The sequence below is a fragment of the Erithacus rubecula genome (genome assembly GCF_903797595.1).
Source record: "Erithacus rubecula genome assembly, contig: scaffold_112_arrow_ctg1, whole genome shotgun sequence".
Classification (NCBI taxonomy): Eukaryota; Metazoa; Chordata; class Aves; order Passeriformes; family Muscicapidae; genus Erithacus; species Erithacus rubecula.
Genome location: NW_027636279.1, coordinates 196841 through 215891, shown reverse-complemented (window position 1 = coordinate 215891; position 19051 = coordinate 196841). Strand labels below are relative to the sequence as shown.

The following is a 19051-nucleotide window of genomic DNA, read 5'->3' as shown; positions in this document are numbered from 1 at the left end:
AATTATAATACTTGGAGGGAGTGAAATGAAAGTCTCTATTTCAAAGGAAAACTTCTGCCTTTATCGGCAGACACCTGTCCTTGAAACCAGGACACTTCCAATTCCCAAGAAGTACAGCAATGGACAAAAGCAAACTTACACTGACTAAAATAAGCAGCACAGTGATTGGGTGAATTAAGGCATTAAGCAAACCGGTGGCAGTTGATGACCATCCAAATAGCACATCCCACCAATGATGAGACAAATGTTCTTAAACTCATTTAAAAACCCCTTTTATGGTCTCCATGTTAAGGTGTATCATAATCAAAGTCCTTTTCCCTACATCTTGAATCTCTTTTAAAATTTTTCTTAATTCCTGATGTTTCAGTAGCTGAGCAACTAGGTTAAATTCATACATATAGGCGCAGGCAATATTTCTTCACAGTAACCAGGTTTGCCTTTATGTACTGATGTGATATTACAGGTGCTCAATAGGAAAAGTTGCATCCTTTGATTTTAGCAAAATTTCAAACACATAAATTGAATTGAGTTTCATTCACGATTTGATCATCTATGATTATGGTGGGACATTCTGTTCTGAGACAGACACAGCCTTGTCCTATATACACAAGTAAAGTTGTCTGGTTGGTTAGATGCATTTCAAAGTGACAAATGCTTTGGTCTGTGTCTAAGCAAGTATCTTTGTCATTTTCCAAAGTTCCCTCAAATATATATCCTAATTGTTTCTTCATAGAACAGGGCTCTAGGTTAAAGGTCTGCCATTTTCCTTAAATTTCTCATGCCCACATTCTACGTTCAGAAGGATACAGTAGAGTCCCTTCATGATTTAATCCTAGAGTGACTATTGGATATATTACGCTCACAGATGCACTATGTATAGTTAAAACAAAAGCTGTTACTTAATTTGTCTCAGGGCCATAGATAAAATTGACCAAAACCCACCAAGACTGAACCTCTCTTTCCATTTCAGAGACATTATCCCAAACCATTTTGTGAATTTTAGAAGGGAATATCCCTTCCTCACCTTCCCTGATAACTATGGCAGCTGCTGACTGCATCCACATTTCTGCTTGAGTACATCCAAGAGCCAGAGAAATGTTTGCACTAGCTGTGCCTAGGGCTTTAATTATTACCTCATGGTCTCTCTCTCCTATATTTTCTCATTTTGGTAATATTTTAGTGAGTTTCCAATGATTGTAACCTAGTGCTAACAAAGAAAATTGCAAAGATTGCTGTAATTCAACTTAATCGCTTCCCATCACAGTCAATTTGTTCATTAACACAATTTGTTCATTGTATTTAAAACTCCCAATCCTGTTCCTAATAACCCAGTGATGTCTCTCTTTTTATTAAAACTAGAGTGCATATGGTTTTGAAACCAGTTTGTCCATTCCGTAAAAGGAGCTTTGACAAATGGGGGCACATTCTGGCCAAAAGCCAGAAGCATTTACTTGCATTCCCATTTCTACTTGCTTAAGAGACCATTCTTGGCTTAGTTAGCAGTCTCTGAATTTCTGTTTTCTTGACAGCATATAGTCCAATTTTAGAAATTATGGGAATTGTAGGTTGCTTCATTTCCTCTGAAATAATTGGAGTTTGGACTGTTACAGCCCGCTCTGACACTGATGGGGTAGATTTGGCTTTGATTTTGTGAAATTGAAACTCAATGCAATATTGAGTAACATTAAAATCAAGATTTAACTCTTTTGTTGCACACCCTTCAATTTTAAGTCTAAATTCAGGACACATGGTCAAGCATTTGTCACAGCAAATCTAGGGCCAACTTGGATCAGTTCCATGGGTTGATGGTGAGCCTCATGGAACCTATCTTGTACAAATGCATATTCAGATTCCAAAGCATTCCTCTCTTCCCACATATTTGAATTTGTGACCTTTAACATTCAGCTCAAAGCCCTATGAGAGTAGGGATCATAAACTTTCCCTTGGCATTAATAAATCTCGGTTACATTGCACTGATGTGGTGTTGCTTTGACTCTTATTATAGGCATGGCAATGGCCACAAGGGTCACAACCATTTGCATTATGTCCATGGTAGCTATAAGTCCATTACTTGCTGTTCTTGGTGAATTTCAGCTTCAGGTCTCCATTATCTGGTGCAATTTTTCAAATTTCTTCAGGAGACTTCTTCACTTGGAAGTGATGGATCCACACCTTCTGTTCCTTGATCTTGACTGCTGTGAAGGTGGTGAGGAGTACCTGGAATGGTCTTTCCCATTGTGGTTCTAAAGTCTTCTTTGCAAAACACTTAACATATACACAATCCCCAGGTGGTACACCATGTACTGGCCCATCTAATTCTCTGCTTTGGGCCCCAGCCACATATTTTCCAATTTCTCTAAGTTGTTTATTTAGGGCCACCATGTATTTGTGTAGATTTTGTTCCTCTACTTGAATGGGTGCTATTCCTTCTTGGACTGCCTATGGTCTCCCATACAATATTTCAAAAGGGCTTAATTTCCCTTTTGTTCTTGGTTTTGTTCTAATCCGTACTAATGCCAGTGGAAGAGCCTGGGGCCAAGGCAAATTTGTCTCTTGTCCCAGCCTAACAATTTGTTGTTTGATCATATGGTTCATTCTCTCTACTTGGCCACTGGATTGAGGGTGATATGGAGTATGTAATTCCCAATTTATTCCCAAGTGGTGACTAATTTGCTGTACAATTTTTGAGATAAAATATGGCCCTCTATCAGAAGATATAGCAGCTGGGACTCCAAAATGTGGTATTATTTCTTGTAACAATGCCTTTGTCACTTGTCGTACCTTAGCTGTCCAGGTAGGGAAGGCTTCTGGCTATCCTGAAAAGGTATCTGTTAACACTAATAAGTAACGATACCCCCCTTTCCTGGGCAATTTTGTAAAATCAATTTGCCATTGCTGCCCAGGTCCACAGCCCTTCCCAATTTGTCCAACTTCAGGCTTTGGAATGTTTTTAGGATTAGTTCGGAGGCAAAGACCACAGTGGCGAGTTACTTGTGTAACTGTGCCTTGTAATTTTCTAGCCAGAATTCCATCCTTAAATAATTGTACAAGGCATCCATTATCCAATGTGTTTTCTCATGTTCTTTTAGCACTAGTGACCACAACAAGTAAGAAGGTACTACAACTTTTCCTTCTTTGGTTACAGCCCACTCTTCCTGGTTATAAGTTGCTTCTTCTTCCTTAAAAAGTGTTTTTATCTTTTCTGTTATATACGGGCTTACCTTCAATAGAGATCTTTCCATCTGGAATTAATGCTGCCTCAACTGTTTCATTGGGTACCTCACCTTTGTCTGCATCTTTTGCCTCTCTGTCTACAAGCATATTTCCTTCTTCCAATTCTGAGCTCACTTTTTGGTGTGCCCTGATGTGCATAATAGTTACCTTTTCAGATAACTGAACTTCATCTAATAGTTTTAGTATTTCTTGGGCATGTTTAATATTTTTTCCTTGTGAGTTTAGCAGTCCTCTTTCTTTCCAAATTGCTCCATGTGCATGAACCACTCCAACTGCATACCTTGAGTCTGTATAAATGTTGATTTCTTTTCCTTTTGCCAGATCTAAGGCCCAGGTTAAGGCGATTATTTTCAGCTTTTTGTGCAGAGGTGTTTGTTGGCAATGGTCCAGACTCTATTACCTCTCTGCTTGTGGTAACTGCATACCCAGCATGTCTTTTTTCCCCTGATGATACAGCTGTTCCCATCAGTGAACCAGCTCTCAGCCTCCTCGAGAGGGGTGTCCTTCAGATCCATGTGACTGCAGTAGTTGGCTTCAATGGTCTCCAGGCAGTCGTGGATCACTGGTTCTCCTATGCTCCTGCTGAGGAAAGAAGCTGGGTTCACAATGTTAGTTACCACAATTTCAACATCATCTTTTTCTACCAGTATGGCCTGGTACTTCAGAAATCTTTGTGGGGAAAGCCAATGTCCCCCTTTTGCCTCCAGGACTGCAGACACTGTGTGGGATACTAGCACGGTCTTCTTCTGGCCTAGGGTGAATTTGCGTGCCTCTTGGATATTCACTGCTACTGCTGCCACAGCTCTGAGGCACCCTGGCCACCCCTTGGCTGCCGTGTCCAGCTGTTTGGAGAGGGAGGCTACTGCCCTCTGGTACAGCCCCAGGTCTTGTGCTAGTACTCCCAGAGCAATCCCTTCTTTTGGGATTCTCCCATTTAAATGCAAAAATTTTCTGGCTGGCTTCATGGAGTGGGAGGCAAAAGAAAGATTCCTTCAAATCTAGAACAGTAAATTAGGTTAGTTCAGGTGTTAAAAGAGTTAACAAGGTGTAGGGATTAGCAACCACTGGGTATAAGTCTTCAGTTATTTTATTAACAGCTCTTAAATCTGGTACTAACCTGTATGATCCATCAGGCTTTTTCAAGGGCAAAACAGGAGTATTAAAATCAGATTGACACTCCTTCAATAGTCCTATTTGCAAGAAGTTTTCTATGATTGGGCTAATTCTTTCTCTGTCTTCCCTTTTCAAGGGATATTTTTTGACCCTTACAGATTGTTCTCCTTATTTAAGCCAAATTTGTACTGGTAGAGCATTCTTTGCTCTCCTTGGTATATTATAGGCCCACACTCCAGGGAATACTTGATTTTTTATTTTCTTAAAATTTTTTTCTTCTTAATTTTTAATTTCAATTTTTTTGTTATTAGCATTAAGCTTAACAATTTCAAATATTGTTGGTCTTTTACCTCCAAACAAATTCCCCCATTTTTAAATATTATTTTTGCTTCCAGCTGCTCTAGCAGATCCCTGCCCAAAAGTGCAGATGGATCTTTAGGCATATACAAAAATTGATGAATCCCCCACTGTTTTCCCAGCTTATACTTTAATGGTTTGCAAAAATATGCTTTTTCAGATTGGCCAGTTGCTCCCTTTACTACAACATAATCATTTGTTATAGGTATCAGGGCCTCATTTAGCACCAAATATGTTGCTCCTGTGTCTACTAAAAATTCCACTTCTTTTTCATTGTTCCGTAGTTTGATTATATCCAGAGGGTCCTCTAGGGTAGGGCCCTCTGGTCCTCTTCAGTCTTCCTTAACATGAGCCACCACCCCCTCCCCTTTTCGGTCACCTTTTCTTTGTTCATCACTCCTTCTTAATTCTGGACACTGGTTTTTCCAGTGTCCAAATGTCTTGCAAAATGCATATTGGTTTTTTTCCAGTCGTGGTGGTCCTTGTTTTGGGGGGACCATGCTCATGTTTCCCTTTTACATTTTCCTGTATTATTGCTACTAGTTTCTTTGTCCCTGGTTTACACCCCTCCTCCCGATTGCTGAAAACTCTCCATGCCTCATCTAACAAAGTCTCCAAATTCTGACTTGCTGGGCCCTGCATCTTCTGGAGCTTCCTCCTGATATCACCTGTAGATTGCCCTAAAAACAAGTTTACCAATTGTTGTATTCCCTCATCAGATTCAGGATCCAGGGTGGTGTGCTGACGCATCGCCTTTTGCAATTGGTTTATAAATTCATAAGGAGTTTGAGAGGAATTTTGTTTAATAGCATAAAGGGTTGACCAGTTTATAGTTCTAGGAATTGCTCTCTCCAGTCCTTTTATTATTAATTCCTGATATTTTGGTAGCTGTGCTCTTCCCTCTGGCCTATTAGCATTCCAACCTGGGTCCTGAACTGGAAATACATCCTCAACATCATCTTGTATTATTCTGCAATCATCCTCAGCCAGATCTTTAGCCACTTTTAAAACCATCTGCCTCTCTGATTCTGTTAAGGAATCAAGTAGTATTTGAATGTCTGTCCAATCAGGCCTATGTTGTTTAACCATAAATTTCATCCTTTTAGCAACACTTAGTGGGTCAACCCAACGATTTGTAACAATCTTTTCCCAGGAATCTAAATCCCAGGCAGTAAAGGGGACTCTGACTAACATAGTCTCCCCTTCAGAGGTGACTGTTTCCCTTAAAGGGGCTTGTATGGTCTCTCTCTCTTTTCCTTGGGTTCTTGATGCTATAGGACTCTGTGGGGAGAGTTCTTCCTCCTCACTATCACTGGAGGGTAAGGGTGGATACAGTCGGGTTGGCTCCTGTGGCTCGGGAGTGGGAGGGGAGACTCCCTTATTAATTACTGTTCTCTCAAGTGAGGATGAAGCAGGGGATGAAGCAGGGGTAAAACCTGAAGTTAATGGCAATTACCACTCTCCCCCTTCCTTGTCTTTTAGGGGGTGGTCTGAGCAATTCCTCTGTCTCCTCTTCCTGAGTTTCCATACAATATACCTTGTCAGGATGTGTACACCTTTGATTTATTCAGCATGTGCTGCAACACCTCCAGAGTTTTTTTCTTATTAGCTTTATTATCTTTCTCGAGAGCAAACACTAAAGGGCAGAGGGTGGTCAAATTCCACAAGCCCTTTGCCACTCAGGGTGATTCCTAATAGTGAAAACATGTCAGCATCAGGAACTTCATACCACTTCTGCTCATGCCTAAGGAAAAACATCAGCTGTACCAGAGTGTTATAGTCCAACGTCCCTGATGGGGGCCACTTCCCCCCCTCCTCAAGTTTATAAAGTGGCCACCACTGTGTGCACAACTTAATAAGCTCTCTTTTAGTTTCTGTATCCCTATGATCTACCAGCTCCTTCCAATATGCCAAAACACATCCCAAAGGACTACCTTTAGGAACCTCTTTGCTTTCACTTGCCCCCATACTGAAAATTCCTTTTTCTCTCAATACCTTTTAACCTTATCTTAGCTCCAGAGCTTCCCCTAGTAGTAACTTGGAACAAAGATCTTCCACTTATACACTTATCTGACCCACAATTTACAACAAACTACACAGTGAAGCACAACTCAGGGGTTACACTCACAAACCTTTGTTGGACAGAAAAATTCCTTTGTCTTGGGATCCCCCTCCCTGAAACTTATATCCAGCAAAGGAAAAGGGAAGGGATAAAAGCAGCCAACAAAATAAAGAGTTAACAGTAAAAATCAATGAACCAAATCACTTAAAATAACTCAAAAAGACACACATCACACTTTGGCCAAAACACTATTTTTTTTTTTTATTTTTTTTTTTTCTGTGGTGCAGGAAGAAAGCAGCTCCGGTCTCATGTCGCTGCCTCACCCCTTTGCACTTAAAAACTCACTACACTTAGTCAAAACACCACTTTTCATACTAAGAATTTTAAAGCTTAAATTACACACAACTTACAAATGCAAAACCTTTTGCCAACACACTCCCAAAAGCACACAAACCAAAACATGTGCAGCGTGCCACTGACCCACAATTCAAGCATTCAAAGCTCACAAAAACAAGCTGCACACTTAACCACATACATACATGTGGCACATGCAAACTGCGACCAAGCCCACAAATGGAGTGACCAAAAACTGATGCCCACAAACTTGGTGACCCAAACTGGAAATTACCACCACACCGCCTTTAAACCACAAATCAAACTGGAGCCACCACTGCTCCAGTACCACAGCAACACTGGCAATGCTGTTATTGCCACTGCCCGAGCTCTGCCGACCCACTGCCGTGTGAGCTCTGCTCCCGGGGCCAAGACCGGCCCCCGCTATCCCCCACTGCGGGCAAGAGCTCCTGGAGCTGTTACAGCCCCACCTGGAACACAAACCACTACCAAATTCCACGGAAACTTACAAACAAATCCACTTACACTTTTTCACTGTGCGCTCAATGTCTCGCAGTGTCTTACCAGTTTTTCTCTCTTGCAGGTACCTATCTATAAGTTTTAAACATGCCTTTTTGTCCATAACTCTGGCAGTTATAGTTCTGCTCCCTGGGGTGCTAGTGAGGAAAAGGAGCCCTCTTCCTAGGCAGATCCTAGGTGGGCACCCTACAAGGGTCCCGAACCCCGCTGGCCCCTTGGCCAGAGAGAACAGGAACCCACCAGAGTCGCCAACTGAATTATCAAAATATGAGTATTGCTCTAATACTGATACTCAAGTGTGAGACTGTTAGACTCTCTAACAATTTAAAGTTAGAAAGTGTATGTTTATGTTAGACTCTCTAACAATTTAAAGTTAGAAAGTGTATGTTTATTCAGAGCTGGGCAGCAGCGTGAGGTAATCCTCTAATACGCACTGCAAAATCACAGGTGATCACAAAGTCTATTTATTAGCAAAGGAATCAAACAAATACATATTCATAATAACAGCCCCTCCCATCCCCAGCTTCCTATGAGAATTAACTTGAATAGCTATTAAGCATGCGTGATTGAATTCTTAAATTAAGTCTGGGGTCATTGTCATGGGGAAGGGTCTTAAAAGGAAGAAGTAAGGCGAGTCTTCCTCACCCTAAACTCTTGACATTTTTTATCACTGACAATACAAATGATTTCTAGGGATAGCCCAATTTTCCAAAGAATGGGTTTCTAGTTGAATTGCCTATGTTTCTGTGGTTCTGCTCCCTAGTTTCATCTTTTCCCATTGTAAGCACAGCTGAGCAAACATGAAATGACAGACAATTAATTATTTAAGTTTCAGATAACTACTCCCTTCTAATTTTTTTAATTATTTTCAGCAAGGTCACTAAAATCCTAACTTTCTAAGATTAGTGTTTCATTGGCTCTGGCAGGGCCTTTCAGGTGCTGCCCATCCCTGTGCCTACTGCAGCCCAGACTGTCCTACGGTGTCCATGCCCTGCGCCTCTGTCCCTGCAGGCTGTCGTCATCCCCTGGCTGCCCCACCTCACTGGCCCCTTTCTTTCCTGGCAGCTCTGCATCCTGCCTACTTCTGCCTGGGCACACAAAGCCTTGGGCTGCTCCACACTCCTTCTGGGAGATGTGTTGCACCACAGCCCTGCCCTGGGACAGAAATTCCTTTCTCCTTGTGTTCAGTCTGGGCCTCCCCATCTGCACTTGGCATTAATTCTTTGTTTCCCTGGCTCTTCTCTACTATGTCAAATATCTCTGAATCACACTGCAGTCTGACCCAGGGCTCTCCCTTGCTTAGTCTCCACCAGCTGAGCTCCTTTTCCCCTATATAGTGGTCATCTTCCCAAAGCCTTATAATTCCACCTTGGGAGATCTCTTTGCCCTCTCCAAGGTGTTTTTAAATGAAAACATTCTGCTCATAGTCTAAGAAAATCACCAGAAGAACAAAACCAGCCTGCTCTGTTTGTCTTTGTTGGGAATGAACAATCAGTAAAACCTTATAAATATGAGTGCTTAGCAAAAGATTTTGAGAATATAGAAACCACAAGCGAGATTGAAATGAAAGCCATCTTCAAGATACCAAACCTCAGTTAGTAAATAACTAGAAGACAATAGGAGGGCCAGCCAAAAGTAATCCCCTCTTGATAGAATAATGCCTTCTGCTGGAGAGCAGGTCCAAAGATCAGAGATGACCCTGCTAGGGTCCAAAGAGTAGTTTTAAGGGTTTGAAGTATAACACATTATGGTAATGTAATGATTCTTATAGGCTGTATGTAAATGCTGTAGGATTTGTATCTTGTGTTAGATTGGTTAGTGGAAATTAGAGTATTCAACATAGAAGATTCATTGTATTCTAAACAGGAAAATCACTCTCTTATTTCTCTCTCTTATTTCTCCCACCACTCTCTGGTCTTACTCTCTTACCCCCTCACTCCGTCCTGCTCTGAGCTGCAGCTGGCAGCTCACAGCAGGATCCTGCACACCTACGCCCTTTACAATAAACTGCAAACTTCAAGACCAGCCTACACAGAGCACCTGAGATTGTCTTAATGACCATCCCCCGACAAAGACTCTCACATGTCCTGGCTGCTTTTGTGTAAAAGCAACCCTTGGACATAGGGAATTTTTTAGGTGGAATCCCAGTTTTGGCCATTTCTGAATAGATAAGAAGATCGGTTCTTTTCTTTAGGAAGGGAAGCACAGAGCCCAGGTGGTTCAAAGGCAGAAGAGGACAGAGGTGATCCCAGGAGGCCAAGTCACCCAGACCTGTTTTTCCTGGCAGCTTTTGTTACAGAGGAATTTCTGAATATATGGAATTTGGGAAGAGGAATCTCAATTTTGACCACAGACACCTTGACAAGAAGGACAGTTCCTTTCCATTGGAAGGAAAGCACCGAGTCCCAGTACTTCAAAAGCAGGTGAGAGGCCATAGGGTAGCCCCAAGAGGCCAAGGGCAGCCAGACTTGTCTGTCCTGGCAGCTTTCACTTGGGAGTAATCCTTCGATGTGTAGAGTCTTGAAGGTCAAATCCCAATTTTGGCTATGGGCACCTTGTAAAGTTGGATGGTTTCTTCTTATAGGAAAGCAAGGTCTGAATCCCAAGTGCTTTGGAAGAAGACAAGAAGTGGCCACCCATGGGCCAAGCCAGCCTGACCTGTCTCTTCTGGCACCTTTCATCTGGGGGCGATTCTTGGACAAAGGCATTTCAGAGGTGGAATATCAATTTTGCCCTTGGGCTCCTAGACAGGAAGAAGACTTGTTTTCATTAGGAAAGAAAGCACCCAGCCCCAGTTTTTCAGACACACATGGGAGCCAGACATCAGGTAGCCGAGGCCACCAAACTTTTCAGTCCTGGCAGCTTTTGTCCAGGAGCTGTCTTTGGATAACAGGGAATTCTGGAGGCAGATCCCATATTTTGAACATGGGTGTCTGGTTGAGATGGATGGTTTCTTCCCATGAGAAAGTACATGGTCTCAGTGTTTCAGAGGCAGATGAGAGGTGGCCCCTGGGGGGCCAATGCAGCCAGATCTGTCTGTCCTGGCAGATTTCATCTGGGAATAATCTTTACACATAAGGAAATTTGGCAGAGGAATCCCAATTCTGGCCATGGGAACCAGGAGGAGGACAGTTCTGCCCCACAAGAAGGAAAGCCCAGAGCCACATCTGCTTCAGGGGCAGATGAGCAGTGGCCCTCAACATGCCAAGGTCAGCCAGACCTGTCAAGTGGCAACAGGAGGCCCAGCCAGCCAGACCTGTTCCATGTTCCCTTGGTTCCATGAGACCCCACAGTGTGACAATGGTCTCCTTAATTCCATGAGTCCCCATAGTGTCGCAATATTATACTTGTCACAATATTCTCCTTGCTTCTGTAGTGTCACAGTGGCCCCTTGCTTCCAAAAGGTCCTGCAGTATCACCATGGACCCTGGGCTCCATGTGGCCCCACTGTGTCACAATGGCTCTTGTGTCAATGGTTCTCTGGTCCTTGGTTCTACAGGCCCCACAGCTTCATCACTGACCCTTGGTTCCATAGAGGTCCTGAGTATCACAATGGTCCTCCTGATTCCATGAGGCATCAGAGTGCCACAGTGGCCTCTTTGGTCCCATGAGGTTCCATGGTGTATCCATGGTGTCCCTGGACCCACATGGTCACAACTGATCCATGGTTCCATGAGGTTCTGCAGTGTCACCATGGTCGCTGTCAGATGCTGGATGAGACCAATGTCCCAGATACCTCAGGATGAGCTGTCAGTCAGTCACACAGTGGGCTGGTACTGACCCAGGCTCTGATTACCCCAGCAATCACAAGTCCCACGGGGGGGGGACGCCCACAAAGGTCCAGGGGCTTAAAACACAGAGCAGGCGCTGAGCCCATAGTCCGTACCCTGCCTTCTGCTGGGGTCTGTGTCTCACCCACACTGGAACCTGAGGAGTTGGTAGCCGTGTGTGTGTCTTTCTACAGAGCTTCTGTCTTTCTGTGTCTCTTTCTGTGTCTCTCTCTCCTCTCCTAATGCTCTTGATATGGAACAGTTTTGGGTATCTCAACAACTGAAGTATTTAAGGATTTCTAAGGTTAAATAGGTTAAGTTAATGAAGTTCCTGCTATGACAAGTGTTTTATGTTGAATTGGATGTTGTATTAAATCCTTTTCAAGCATTCCTTGATTTTCTGTTCTTTGCCAGTAAAATTTGTGTCATTTTGACCTCTTTAGAATATCTGGCAGGGATTCTCCTGTGCACCAAACTCAATAAAAGGAACCTTTGGTCACCCCCAGGATTTCAGTGTTCTGGGGTGTTACAGCCCCTCAGGCTCACAACGGCCTCCTTTTTCCATGAGGCCCTGCAGTGCCACACTGGCCCTTGGTTCCATGAGCATCTGGAGTATCACACAGGGTGACGCCATTTGTCCTTGCTGCCCCTCCCATCCCAGTGCCCCAGGAACAGCCCCAAGCCACCCATGAGGGACAGACCCTTCTGCCTCCAACCAGCCCAGGCCTTGCTCAGCATTGCAGTTCCTGCTCACAGCCTTTGGCTCCTGCAATCCTGCCCTCAAGGATCTGCTCTCACCATTCCCTTGAGAGCATTTGGCTGTCCCTGACTTCAGTGGGGCCAGTGATGCTCCAAGGGACTTGGAGTTTTGCTTCTGACTCCTTGAGCAGCTTCTTCAACCTTCTCTCAGTGCCTGAGGGCCTTGGACTCAGCTCCAAGTCCACCATAGGGCTCATTGAAATACAGAAAGCCCTCAGGAGCTCTTTGTCTTCCTTCAATTCTCTTCAAATCTCCAGGGCTTGTACAGCTGCTTGGAGTCAGCTTGGAGTTTTCTTAAGGAGCAAGATTTCTAAGTGCATCCCATGACTTTGCTGAAGGGAATGTTTTTCTGCTTTTCAGTTCAGGAAGTGATAGAAGCATTTGCCTAGTGATCTTGATGCTGAATGTCTCCTCAGGAGGTCTGGGCACATTGAAGAAACAGCCCCTTGTAGGCTGACCCTGTTTCAAGAACCTGCTTCTCACTCCTATCATAGCCATGTCATGATACATCCTATCTGGGACTGACAAAATATTTAAAAAACACATTTATTTCTCTTTAAAATAAAAAATTATTAAACTTTATAATTATAATTATAATTTTATTATTTATAATATTATTATTCTATATTTTTATAACCTAAATTTTTATTTATAATAAAAACCTTTACATTATTAGAAACCAAAAAAATTATTGGTCATTGCTTTTAAATAACATCATTTTCCTCATTCATTAAGCTCTATTGGTTCTCCCCCCTTTAAGATAATTCATAATGTTGTAGTTCTTTTTTCATTTTTTTTTTATTATTATTCCAGACAGGGTCAGGGTGGGCACTTTGGGGTCCACAGAGACATTTTTTGGGTAAATTTGGGGCAGTTTTGGGACTGGGGAAAGAATTTTGAGGGATGGGAGGACACTTAAGGGCATTGAGTGGGTACTAAGAAGGAACTTGGGGATCCTGAGGGAAAGTCTGGGCTTCAGAGTGACTCTTGGGGGTCTGTAAGGGGATTCTCTGGGGCACAGGGGATGATGGGAGTTGTAGGAGCACGTATAATACAGTTTAATAGGGCCGCAGAGCATCATGGGAGTTCTGGGCACAGCTGCAATGTCTCTCAGTGTGGTGCAGAGAATGACGGGAGATGAAGTCATGGCTGGAATGGCACTCTACAGGAACCATGGAGCATGATGGGAGCTGTAGTCCCGGAAGTGATTCTAACAGAGCATTTACAAGGTCTGGGAGGGCACTTGGGGGACACTTTTGCCTCTGAACGGCAACTTCAAGTTCTCAGAGTGGAGCGCATACGGTTCAGGAGCATTTGTGGGGAGCTTGGGGAGCTCTAACTGAGATCTTTATAGAGTCGGGCTTGGCAGGAGTTTAAGGCACAGGACTGTGTTATGAGGTGCTCTCAGCTCACGGGGGATGGCAGGAGATGAATTCCCAGAAGTAACAGGCATCTGTGGCCTTGGGAACATTCAGAGGATCTGGGGACATTTTCTGGGGGGGGTCCAAAATGGGTGCTGAGGGGGAACTTAGGGATCCTGGAGGGTCTGGGGGCACTTATGGGACATATGGGAAGGATACCGGGGTTCTGTGGAGCACGGGGCATGACGGGTGTTGTAGTCCCAGCTCCAAATAAGTTTTATCAGGCTGTGGGGCATGATGGGAGTTAGAGGCAGAAAGGAAAGATGGCACCTGCTCCAGGCACTGCCCCCAACAACAAGAACCCCCCGTGTAGAACCTCCTTGGTGGCACCTTGGGCTGAAACACACCTGAGGAGGGTAACTGTTTGCAGTGGGATAAAATAAGGACATTTAGGTTGCCTAAAAAAGAAAAAATTATAAAACCCTCTTTTTCTGAGTGCAGCCCATTCTCTAAGTAAAGCAGGTCGCAGGTGAGTGGGGATGGAGTTGGGAATGTGGAGCAAGGTTGTCCACATTGGGTCAGACCTCAAGACACAGCTTCTCTGAGCAGGCCAGACGTCCTGATGAGAAACTGTGGATCAATAGCAACCACAGAAGACTGCAGCCACCTTGGCTCTAAAGAGAACAGCAATAAAATAAACCCTTAAAATACCAATGATTCTCAGGAAAAATTTCTCAGAAGCTCTTTGAAATATTTCGCCATAACTGGAATAGGAAACCAGAGGGAAATCAAGGCAGAACCATGGTTTTTCAAGAAATCTCTCAAGAATTCAGTCATAATGGAACTCCGAAGTTTCTGATACTGTTCATGGGTTCCACTGAGGTACACAACTGAAAAAGACTCCCCAGATTCCAGTTAGAGCAGGAAATTGGAGGCAGGGATGACATGTGGGGGCAAAGAGAAGACAAGTCTAGGTGCCCTGGGGCACAGCAGGGTCTGTGCCACAAAGGGCTGGGAGGAGACACCTTGTCCTGAGCCACTGGGGCCTCCTGGCACAGCCCCAGCAAGGCTGGGCACTGTCACCCCTTTTCCTGCCCTCAGCATCCCCCCACATCCTAGTGGTCTCAGGGATCTGCTGGGACCAGTCCCTGGGGAGCTTTGGTCAGAAATGGCCCTGGGGCATTCCTCATGCTTCCAGGGACTGCAGGTTTTTCCAAGTACTTTGGGTTTTGCTTTTGCCTTGGAGTCTCTGAGAGCTTTGTGCAATCATGGCCTCCAATTACCTGCTTTAATTAGTCTTTTGACAACTTTTCCCAGTAACAACATTCAGTGGGGTCATTACTGCTTCAAGGTAATTCAGCTTTTTTTAAGGTACTTTCCTTTTTCCTTTCTTCTCTGAGTCTCTGAGAGGTATTTGGGCAATCATGGCCTCCATTGTCTCCTCCAAGGAGTCCATGAGGAGCCTGTGGTGGGGATGGATCTCAGTGGAATCTATTAATGCTTTCAGACACTTTGGATTTTTCTTCTGCCTTGGACTCCTGGAAAGGTTTGTGCAATCTCCTCTTAGGACCTGAGGTTCAAGCGCTCAGCCCCAAATGCACCACGGGGCTCATTTGGATCAAGCAAGTCCTGACAAATCATGGCTCTGCCTTGATTTCCCTCTGGTCTGGTGCCGTTCATAAGGAAGGTTTTCAAATCTGCTTATGAAGAAATATTTCAAAGACCTTCTAGGAAATGCACATTCCTTTATTCAAGGTGTATTTTATTACTGTTCTCATTAGAGCAGAGGTGATATAGAGCATTCTGTGAATGATATTGATGTGGGGTCTCTGCTCGGGAGGTCTGGCCTGCTCAGAGATTCTGTGCTGTGAGGTCTGACCCAATGTGGACAACCTTGTTCCAACCCTATTCCATCTGTCCTCACTCACCTGGGACCTGCTTTGCTTGAGAACTGTCTGCACTCAGGCAGACAGAGGTTTTTCCTTTTTTTTTCTTGTTTGAAGGAATTTAAAACTCCCAATTTTCCCCACTGAAAACAGACACACTCCACAGCTATGTGCCAGCCCAAGGTGCCACCAAGGAAGTTCCCCATTCCCCAAGGCAGAACTCTGCATGGAGTGTTTGAGACCTTTGGATTCCTTGGTTCCCTGAGGCCTTGCAGTGTCACAAAGGCCCCTTGGTTCCATGAGGTTCTGGACTCTCACAGTGGAGATTTGGTTCCATGAGGTTCTGTACTCAGCAATGGTTTCTGTAGTTACAAATTGTCACAATGCACCCTTGGTTCCATGAGGTTCATTGGTGTCACCATGGTCTCCTTGGTTCCATGAGGCATCACAATGTCACAACCAACCTTTGGTTCCATGAGGTTCCTGCAGCAGGACTTCCCCCATGGCCCAGCAGAACTCATCTGCTCTGTCCATCAGCTGGGCCATAGCGCAGGGCAACCTCCCCCTCTCAGCAATTGCTGAGATAACCCCAGACTGGACATCTGTCCTGTCCTGAGTTCTCTCTGGTGCCAGGCAGGTGGAATTCCCAGCTGACCATGACCAGCTTGATTTGTCAGGAGACTGAAGGGAGATAATCAATTTGGTGGTAAGTTACATTGACTCCTGATCTCTGCTATTTCCTCACGTGCTGTAGTATCAGTAACTTTATTGTGCACTGTGTTGGTATCTACCTGCACTTCTTTTGTTTATCCTGTGCAGTAAGTAGTGCATTTAAAGTCTCTTATCTGCTAATCTTGAGCCTATTCAATAAATAATTCAATTTATAGTACACCTAGTCAGGCATTTTTAGGAAATTGTGAGCAAGAGTGATTTGGGGTGCAGGTTGCCTGAAACAGAGCGACTGCCAGTCTCTGCTTTAGGAAGGACTTGTCTCAGCTTTCATTCCATTCAAAACATATTTCATTTAAAAACAAAAAGTGAGAAGATCTTATTTTCCTGTTTATTCTTCTCCTGTTACAGATTAGTGTCAGCAATCTCAGTTGATATTGATAATTAAGACCCTTTATGCCTGACAATCAATCACACTTTGTCCTTACTCCCACTCCACCATTTCCCCCATCCAAACCCTGGCACTCAGAGCAGTCTTGTGCAAATCTGAACTTCCTCCACTCCAGGCTGTGCCTGCAGCTTTCAGCTCCTTGGCACCAACTCCCATCTGCTTTCCTTGTTAATAGAGCTGCCTGATACACAGAGGGATGTAAATTTATTTTAAGTAAACAGACAAGAGAAGGCACAGCTCCATAAAAAACAGAACTCATTCCTCTACTGGATACTGCATCCCCTTTCACAGCAAAGTCTCAGACCAATAGAAAACACATTCTGTGCCCAGCACAGATCCCAGGATGCCCCAAACCCTCCCTGACCCAATTCTGCCCAGAGTTGCTCTTTGCACTCACGAGTCACATGCTGAAGTCATGAGCTCCCTCCATGCTCAGAGGAAGGAAAAGAGAGAAAGTGGCTGCAGAGCTCTCTTGTGCACAGCTACAGCTGCACTAATGCCAATATTCTGGGCTCACAGGAACTTGATCCAGCAGCTTCTGCAGAATCTGTTCCCTGGGTAGAAATCTGTCTGGATGGCTCTGTGTTCTCCATCAGCTCCTGGCTGGCACTGCCAGGCTGGCATGAGGAGCCCCTCAGCCTTCCCTGCTCCAGGCTGGACAAGCCCAGCTCCCTCAGCCTCTCCTCACAGCCAAAGGGCTCCAGCCCCACCTTGGAGGCCCTTGCCTCAGCCTGCTCCAGCTGCCAGACATCTTTGCTGCCCTGGGGAAGCCAAACCAGGCCCCAGTGACCTGGATAATCCACATCCTTGATGTCCTGGTCACACAGCCCTGGCTCCTTGTCCCTGTGTCAGGCTCTGGGGTTGATTTGTGGAACATCCTTGAGAGAGCCTGTGGATCCACGTGGAGAAGGGGGATACAGAGGGACAGGGGACCCTGCTGGGCATGAACAGATTTGGACTTGTCTGGGGAAACTGTGAGGGGGAGCTGGGGCAGAGTGACCAACCTAGTGACCTCACACAGCCCAGGTGATGATGTAGAGACAGCCTATGATGTCACAGCTGCTTGATGACCTCACATAGCCCACTCTGTGATGTCATAGCCCACTCTGTGACCTCATGTTACCAGATTATAAATTACCCATCCCAGGTGAGCTAACACAATGTTTGTTCTCCAAAACCACTGGCCTATGGAAACCACACAATGCCTGTGTGTAAGAAGGGGAACTGGAATTCACCAGCCTCAATGTCCTGCCAGCTCAGCCAGGCCAACTAGAACATTGTGGGTCCCCAACCACCAGGTACCACTAGAGAGACCCCCAGGACAGAAGAACACTCCCAAGGAAAGCTCTGTCTCCTGCTGTTCACAAACAGAGATGGACTGGTGGGACGTGGTGGTCGTACACCTGGGGTACAGTAACCATGAAATATTCGAGTTTTCATTATTCTGTGAAAGAAGTAGAGGCATCAACAAAAGTTCTACCCTGCAATAATGGAGAGAAGACTTTGGCTTATTGAGGATGTAGATTTGTGAAGAGAGTGCGAAATCAGCTGTTGAATTTTTTAAGGGGTACCATCCTGAAAAACAAAAGTGGTCCATTAATGATGGACACACTGCAAGAAAGAAATTTTGAAGGAGAAGGAGCAGCCTGTCCCTGTGTTCCAAAAGTGAGCTAGTGAGGGAAATGACTGGCCTGGCTGTGCATGGAGCTTTTTCCAAGAACACAAAAAGAGGTTTCATCATCTTTGGACAGAGGGGCAGGAAACTCAGGAAGTGTTTAAGGCTCTTGCTCGGTCATGCAGAAAGAAAATTAGAGAGGTGAAAGCTCCATTAGGACTTAAACTGGCCACCAGTGTGAAGAATAACAAAAACTATTTTATCAAAACATTAATGACAATAGGAGGGGTAAGGACAACCTACATTCCTTATTGCTTATTCCTTATCATATTTTCAAAAATAAAACATGTTGTCCTCAGGACAAATGTTCTTCTGAGCTGGTAGATGGGGACAGGGAGCAGAACAGACCCCTGTATTCAAAAGGAAGCAGCTGCTGAACTAAGAACCACTCAGATGCCCACAGGTATCTATGGGGCACCTGAGATTTATACTAGGGAGATGAGGGAACTGTGGGGAGGTGCTCTCCATCATTTCTCACCAGTCCTGCCTCACCAGGGAGGTTCCAAAAGACTGGAGGTGCAAATGTGAATCCATCCCCAAGAAGGGCTCAAAGGAGAATTTGGGGAAATCCAGGCCTGTCAGCCTGACCTTGGTACCCAGGTCCTGCACTTTGGGAACAGCAACCCGTGCAGCACTTCAGGCTGGGGACAGAGTGGCTGGACAGCAGCCAGGCAGAAAGGGACCTGAAGGCACTGATGGACAGCAGGCTGGACATGAGCCAGCAGTGTGCCCAGGGGGGCAAGAAAGCCAATGGCACCTGGCCTGGATCAGGAACGGTGTGGCCAGCAGGAGCAGGGCAGTGATTCTTCCCCCATGATCGGCACTGGTTGGGCAGCACCTT

The 19051-nt window shown here is 44.8% G+C and overlaps 1 long non-coding RNA gene and 1 pseudogene across 2 annotated transcripts in view; one reads left to right on the top strand and one right to left on the bottom strand.

Annotated features, from left to right (window-relative positions):
* LOC306815274 (olfactory receptor 14I1-like) overlaps positions 1 to 19051 on the top strand; it is a 269530-nt pseudogene that overhangs the window by 162168 nt on the left and 88311 nt on the right. The window lies entirely within an intron of this gene.
* Positions 3433 to 19051, bottom strand: part of LOC306815276 — a 31953-nt gene continuing 16334 nt past the window's right edge. The window contains exon 3 of the long non-coding RNA XR_013777369.1: positions 3433 to 3506. This is a non-coding gene — a long non-coding RNA (uncharacterized lncRNA). The remainder of the gene's footprint in view (positions 3507 to 19051) is intronic.